We start from the raw sequence: 7211 nt of genomic DNA, 5'->3' as shown, positions 1-7211 counted from the left end.
AATCAATAAAGTAATATTATAAGATAACTATATTTATAATACATAAAATATTACTTATAAAATTATAAATTTATTTTACAATTATTTATAATAAATTTATAATTTATTTTACAATTTGATAATAATTTATAATTTATATTATTATCAAATTATTTTACAATTTGATAATAATTTATAATTTATATTATTATCAAATTATATTATAAGTTATTTTATAATAAATTTATAAATTATTTTATAATAAATTTATAAATTATTTTATAATATTATTTTATAATATTATTAGTCATTTATCAATGTTAATAATTTATATTATTAGTCATTAAATTCGATAAAAAAAACCACTTAATCACTCATAAATATCAACATAAATATTCTTTATCTAATCCTCTTTTTACGAACAATTATATTATTCCACTTATGGTAAGTAATAATTTTATACTTAAAAATTCAATTACTCATTAATGTCAATCTATTTATAGTTACTTTCAATTTATGTCAATCATTTTTTTTATTAACGTTTTATAAAATAAAAAAATATATTTTATTGACAGAAAATACACAAATTTATTAAAAATAATCATAAAATACGAATATATGAAAAATTATTAAAATCTATTATCTATTATATATGTTTTTTTTACAAAATCTTGATGAAATATATTCAATAATTTTTTTTTACAACAACTTCTCATTCTGCAATTAAAATATCATATTAATAAAACAAATAAATTTAGACTACGCTACAATATAATTCAACATTAATATTTATTTAAAATAAAAAATATTAAATAGTCAATTATATTTTTAAATTTTTACATCTTATTTTTGGGTTTGTATTTTACATTTTATTTCATCAAATAAATACAAGTACGATTATATGTTGAAAAATAAATTAACAATCAAAGTACACTGAGTCAAACAATTATCCTATATAATAAATTATCATACGAATTTTATAAAATATTTTAAAAATTAAATTAGATGATTGTGATAAACATGATTTTCTCACATTTTAATTTTCCTAATCATGTTCAATTATTACAAATCAAATTTTTACTTATAAATTTTTTAAAATTAATTAATTATTATCCGCACAGCGCGCGGACCATAATCTAGTTATTATTAAATGTGCAGCTACTATTTTTAAGAAGATGTATCAATAGAAAGACTACAATTAATTATATATTAAATTAATACATTGTTTTTGGTAATTTCGAATATTATTTTATATTTCAAAAATACTCTTATTTTAGGAGGAAAGTCTTTGCTTCAATTACTTACCAACTAGTATATATATATAATAAAGATAACTAATATATTAAAGTCGTTATAATTGTTGGAAAAATAAACTCTTAAAGATGAACATCTATATTCCTTATTAGTTATTTAGTTAAGACAATTTCTATTGTATAGATAGTTCTCTTTGCATAATTAATTTGATTAATGAAATATATAATTTCAGTTTTGTTGTCAAATCCGTAGTATACATATTTCTAACATAACAGTAATTACAGCTGCAGCTGTAATTTAAAACTATTATATCTAAGGAATTGATTTGCAACATAGATATATTTTATAGTATGAAACCATGGCCTAATTTTATTTATATGAAACATACCTTTTTATATATATAACTTGCTTATTCAAGCATTTATGCTGGATAAAACAAAATTGACTAGAGTTAACCTTTCTCCAATTAAAAAATGTTTATGCTTCCAGCTCTCTGACAATTTCTTCTTTAGTGAATCAATAATTGGTAGTTATGTTGTTCTATGTTGTTGGTTAGCTCCCATCGAAATTTCCAAGAATTTGAATGGAATACTTCCGATTGAACAAGACATAAAATTAGACACCACATCAACAAACTTGTCATGCAAATTTTTTTTTCTCATTATATGACTTTTGACATAGTTCACTTTCAATCTCAAGTCTCAACACCAATTCGAACTTGCGAATAGTTAATTTTAATGCCCAACATTTTTCCCATGACCTTTGACTAAGAAATATAGTGTCGTATGCAAATTGTAATAGAGAATAAGATAAAGAGTCGAATATCTTATATTAAGGACTCTGTCTAATACGACCTCAACCATCCATGCGAGACCATACTATAAACTAAATGATTGAAATTTAATATTATTATGAATTCAACCCAGAACAATAACTAACTAATTAATTGTAATTTGTTCTCCCTTCCTTCCAATTAGTTATAACAATAACTAACTTTAACTGCCAAACCACTACCAGAGGCAAACAGAACCAGGAACTAGATGTAAATAGGAAGCAGAGACAAATAGAACCAAATGAAACTAGGAACCAGTGACAATTAGGAACCAAAGGCAACCAAGAGCTAGAGGTAAACATGAACCAGGTGCCAACATAACCAGAGACAATCAAGAACTAGAGACAATCAATATTATTCAAATCATTGACATTCAATATTCTGCTAGACTAATAAGCATAATTGTGATTCACTAGACTTCACAAATATTATTCAATCGATGTTATCTAAATCAACGATACTCAATATTCCTAAAATAGACAGCGAACTAAAAACAAGGTACATAAACGTTGCAAGTGTGTCACCTTGCCTCAAACTCCTTTCGACCTTGAACACAAGCTTGCATCCATTTGCACCATATAGAACAAAATGGCATAGAATCCCACAATAATTTAAGTAGTTCCAATTGACTGAATAATATACCTTTTCGAAATCCACTTTCATCATTAGACAACTCTCATTTCTTCTTTTGGCTAGGTCCACAATCCACTTTGAGATCAACTTACCAAGAATTCCTTTCAATCTCTGTGCCAACAATTTTGATAATATTTTAGAAATGTACTATTTTCCAATTTATAAAATTCAAAAATTAGTTTTACAAATGCTCTCGGTTTCATGGACCGATTAGAACTTAGAAACAACTATTAGTGATATTTTTGGTAGTTTTTAAATAATTTAATAATTATGAAAACAATCTATTTTTTTTTATAATCATGAAAAATATAATATAATAAGTCCAATATAGACACAAATAATCAAACTTTTTATGTGCTTACCTTTTATGATTACTTATCAATTAAGTCAAGATATGACATAATGTCAAAAGAAAAATAAAAGTCAAGATAGAATTTTATATTTTATAATATTAATCAATTATTATTGATCAAAGTATAATATTTAATATCTAATTTCGCTTCTTTTTCTATACATAATTAGGGTGTAGAGGTAAATCTATTTGTCTCAAACAGTTTTTCACATTCATTTAGCTTCGTGAGCAAACTCTATTCATCACATTGCAAATTAGCAATCCAAAGTCTTCTTTAGATCATACACTACCGATCGCTACTGCGAGTTTTAAAGAATAAACTTATCTTCCCCATTTTACATGGAGATAAAATCTTTTACAATTGAAAATGTTACTAACATCATTGTTTTTCTCTACCAAGGACGAACACCTAATATCTTATTATGGAATTCAACTATCGAAGAATTCAAGGTAAATCCTTCCAGCACAACTGAAGTCCCAATAGCTTACGAGGATGAAATATTTTAGGCTTAATTGCAGTTTTGGTTCCCATATTTTAGCTGAATCACGAAAGTAGTCCTCTATTTTGTTTCTTCCCAATTTTGGTCCCCAAACAAGAATTTTGGTCCAAAACTTGATGAAATCTATGATTTAAGTCACACCATACCTCAAGATCTCATTTGCAAAAATTGTATCTGAAATCTATGATCATAAATGGTGTAGTACGACTTTAAAAATGAAATTTCATCAAATTTTGGACCAAAATTCTGTTTTGGGGACCAAAATTAGGGAGAAACAAAATGGGGGGACTACTTTCGCGATTCAACTAAAATAGAGGAACAAAAACTGCAATTAAGCTAATATTTTATTATCAAGGATTTGGTTATGATCTTGTTAGAGATAACTACAATGCGATTCGACACGTATATTATCAACTAAATGTATCTGACACTAAGATATGGAAGGTAAGTCAGACAAGTTGTCACACAATAATACTTGGGAGATATATAGTCTAAGAAGTAACTCTTGGAAGAAATTTAATTTGGATATGCCTCGATGTCATTATGGTATTTCAGGTGTCTTTATATACATGAATGAAGTGTGTCGTTGGTGGGTAGAAAATGCAAATGAAGCATAAATGGCGTCATTTGAATTAAGCAATGAGATGTTTTGTATAACACTTTTTCACTCGGATATGAAAAATAGTTTTGGTGATTTTGTATTTGTGATCAGACACTTGATGATATTAAGTGAGTCAATTACTTTTGATGGTAAATTCTCAAGAGATGAATACTTTTCACATATCAATTTTGGGTGAATTCGGTGCGAAGGAATTATGGACTAAACTTTTTATTATTGGACATATACCTTACATTGAACATCCTATTGGAGAAGGAAAGCATAATAATTTATTCTTTAGAAGAAAAGACGATGAAGTAGTCTTGTTTAATTACAATACTAAGATGATTGAGGAACTTGGTCTTAAAAGGAATGCATATTTTTATTAGACTATCATTTACAAGGAAAGTCTTCTTCCCATTAGACGAATATATGATTGATTAGTTTAATTTTAACCATTTTACTCAAGAAGATTTATGACGATGGTTATTAAGATTTTTTTAAGTATGTCATAAAAAATATTAAGTATATGAGAAATTAATAAATCTTATTTTATGGAATTTATTTTGATGTTCTCTCTTTCTTTATTTTGATTTTTTTTTTTAAAGAAGTTCGATTCAATCTTTTCTATTTTAGGTGGTATAATATTTAGAAGATCCGTATTGTTCTACGATAATATATATATAGATATATATAAAATCATTAACATGACCTTGATTAGAATCTTAAAATTTATAGGATGATGCAACTGGTAGTAACTTGTAAGGTTTTTGTAATCGTATGGTTGAAAATTGGGTTCTTATTCTATTAAATAAATTTGAAGTTTAAAATCAATTTCTTTTTGTATATTATTTTAGAAGTTTAAAACATAGGTTAAGGTGACAATTTTTTGACTAACTCAGCTTATTAATTAGTTTGTTAATTGTATAATTTGACTACTAAAGTGTATAGTTTCAATTTCTTTATTTTTGATTCATTCACGGTTGTCAAATAATACCAGCTATAGCTATCCACATAGCGGATTTTCTATAAAAACCATAATACTATTGAATTTTCACCATTAGAACAATAACTATTATAATTTTTTGGCTTTAAAAAAAATAGAATTTTAGGCTTTTAAAAAAATAATAAAACCAAAGATTTTTATGAAACATGTATTTTTTTTTATATATAACTTGTTTATTTAGGCTCTATGCAGTTTTCTCTATTTGATTGCAACACTATCTGCTATTCACATAGCAGATTTTTGTTCTTTAGCTATTTTTTGAATTCGCTATTGATAACACTTTCTTTAAGTCTTAAAAAGTTAATCTTCTATTTAAACTATTTATAACCTTTTTTTATCTCTATTCTAGACACATGTGTATTATAGACACCTTAAATTTTTTGATGTTAAATATCATTTCTCTGCTGTTGTTTATTCAAATTAAGAGAGTACATCGATAAACAAACAACACACATATAAATTCGTTTAAATTGAAAAGGATGAATTTGTGACCAACTCACAACAGCGATATTAATATCACAAAGCAAGAAAATACCTACAAATTTGATAAAATTAGAGTGGTTGGAATACCCATGCCTCCGGATCTGCAATGTTGATGACACTGAAGTCATTGATTGAATATGTATTTACAAAATCAAAGTAAATGAGAACAAAATAAATATGGAAAAATCAAACTTCGAACTTAGTTGAGAGGATAAAAGAAAAAAATATAAAGAAAAAATTGTTTTATGTGAAAATTAATTACTTAAGTAAAATGATAAAGAAACAATAATGTAGAAGCGTGATTTCGGACCAAACATGGTCCCAAACGCCCTCCATTCTTCAGTGATGATTTTTTCTTTGTTAATAGGTAGTCCATGTCCCAATTTAATTCAAAACATCTACAATGTTTTTTTTAATAAAAGAATTTAAAAAAAACTAAGAGCATGTTAAACAAACCCATTCATATTCTAATGATTGACATTAAATCAAGAGGAGTCTGGTTAACATTACTCTCAACAACACATGTACATTTTAATACTGTTCATCTCACCAATTGTTTAAGGTGTGATGTTGACATTATTATTATTAGTTTTTAAATAATTCAATAATTATGAAAAAATACATTTTTTTATAACATGAAAAACATTACGTAATAAGTCTAATATATTCACAAATAATCAAACTTTTTATGATCTCTTTATCTTATAGGATTACTTATACAATTTTTTCTTTTATAATATTATTAATAATTATTGATTAAAATAGAATTAATATTTAATTTTGCTTTTTTGATAAATCTGTTTGTGTCAAACGGTATTTCACGTTCATGTAGCTTTGGGAGCAAGATCCATTGAGATCACATTGCAAATTTTCCATCCAATGCCACCTCACCGAATGCCACCTCACCGCCGAATGCCACCTCATTCTATTTCATCCACCTATACAAATATTTCCCACATCACCCAAAAACTGATGTGGACCTCTCCTCTTTTCTCCCCTCTCAAGCTCTCAATGCCTAATCTCCTTCAATCTTCCTCTCAATAATAATATTATTTTATAATAAATTTATAAATTATAAAATTATTTTACAATTATTTTACAATTATTTATAACAAATTTATAATCTATAAATTATTTTACAATTTGATAATAATTTATAATCTATATTATTATCAAATTATTTTATAAGTTATTTTATAATAAATTTATAAATTATTTTATAATATTATTAGTCATCTACCAATGGTAATAATTTATAATAAATTTATAAATTATAAAATTATTTTACAATTATTTATAATAAATTTATAATTTATATATTATTTTTCAATTTGATAATAATTTATAATTTATATTATTATCAACTTATTTTATAAGTTATTTTATAATAAATTTATAAATTATTTTATAATATTATTAGTCATTTACCAATGGTAATAATTGATATTATTAGTAATTAAATTCAATAGAAAAAAACTACTTAATCACTCATAAATACCGACATAAATATCCTTCTTTCATTAACAATTATATTATTCCACTTATGGTGAGTAATGATTTTATACGTTAAAAAT

The sequence above is a fragment of the Cicer arietinum genome, chromosome 8, assembly GCF_000331145.2.
Source record: "Cicer arietinum cultivar CDC Frontier isolate Library 1 chromosome 8, Cicar.CDCFrontier_v2.0, whole genome shotgun sequence".
Lineage (NCBI taxonomy): Eukaryota > Viridiplantae > Streptophyta > Magnoliopsida > Fabales > Fabaceae > Cicer > Cicer arietinum.
The sequence above is the reverse complement of the archived record's forward strand: the minus strand, read 5'-3'. Positions refer to the sequence as shown.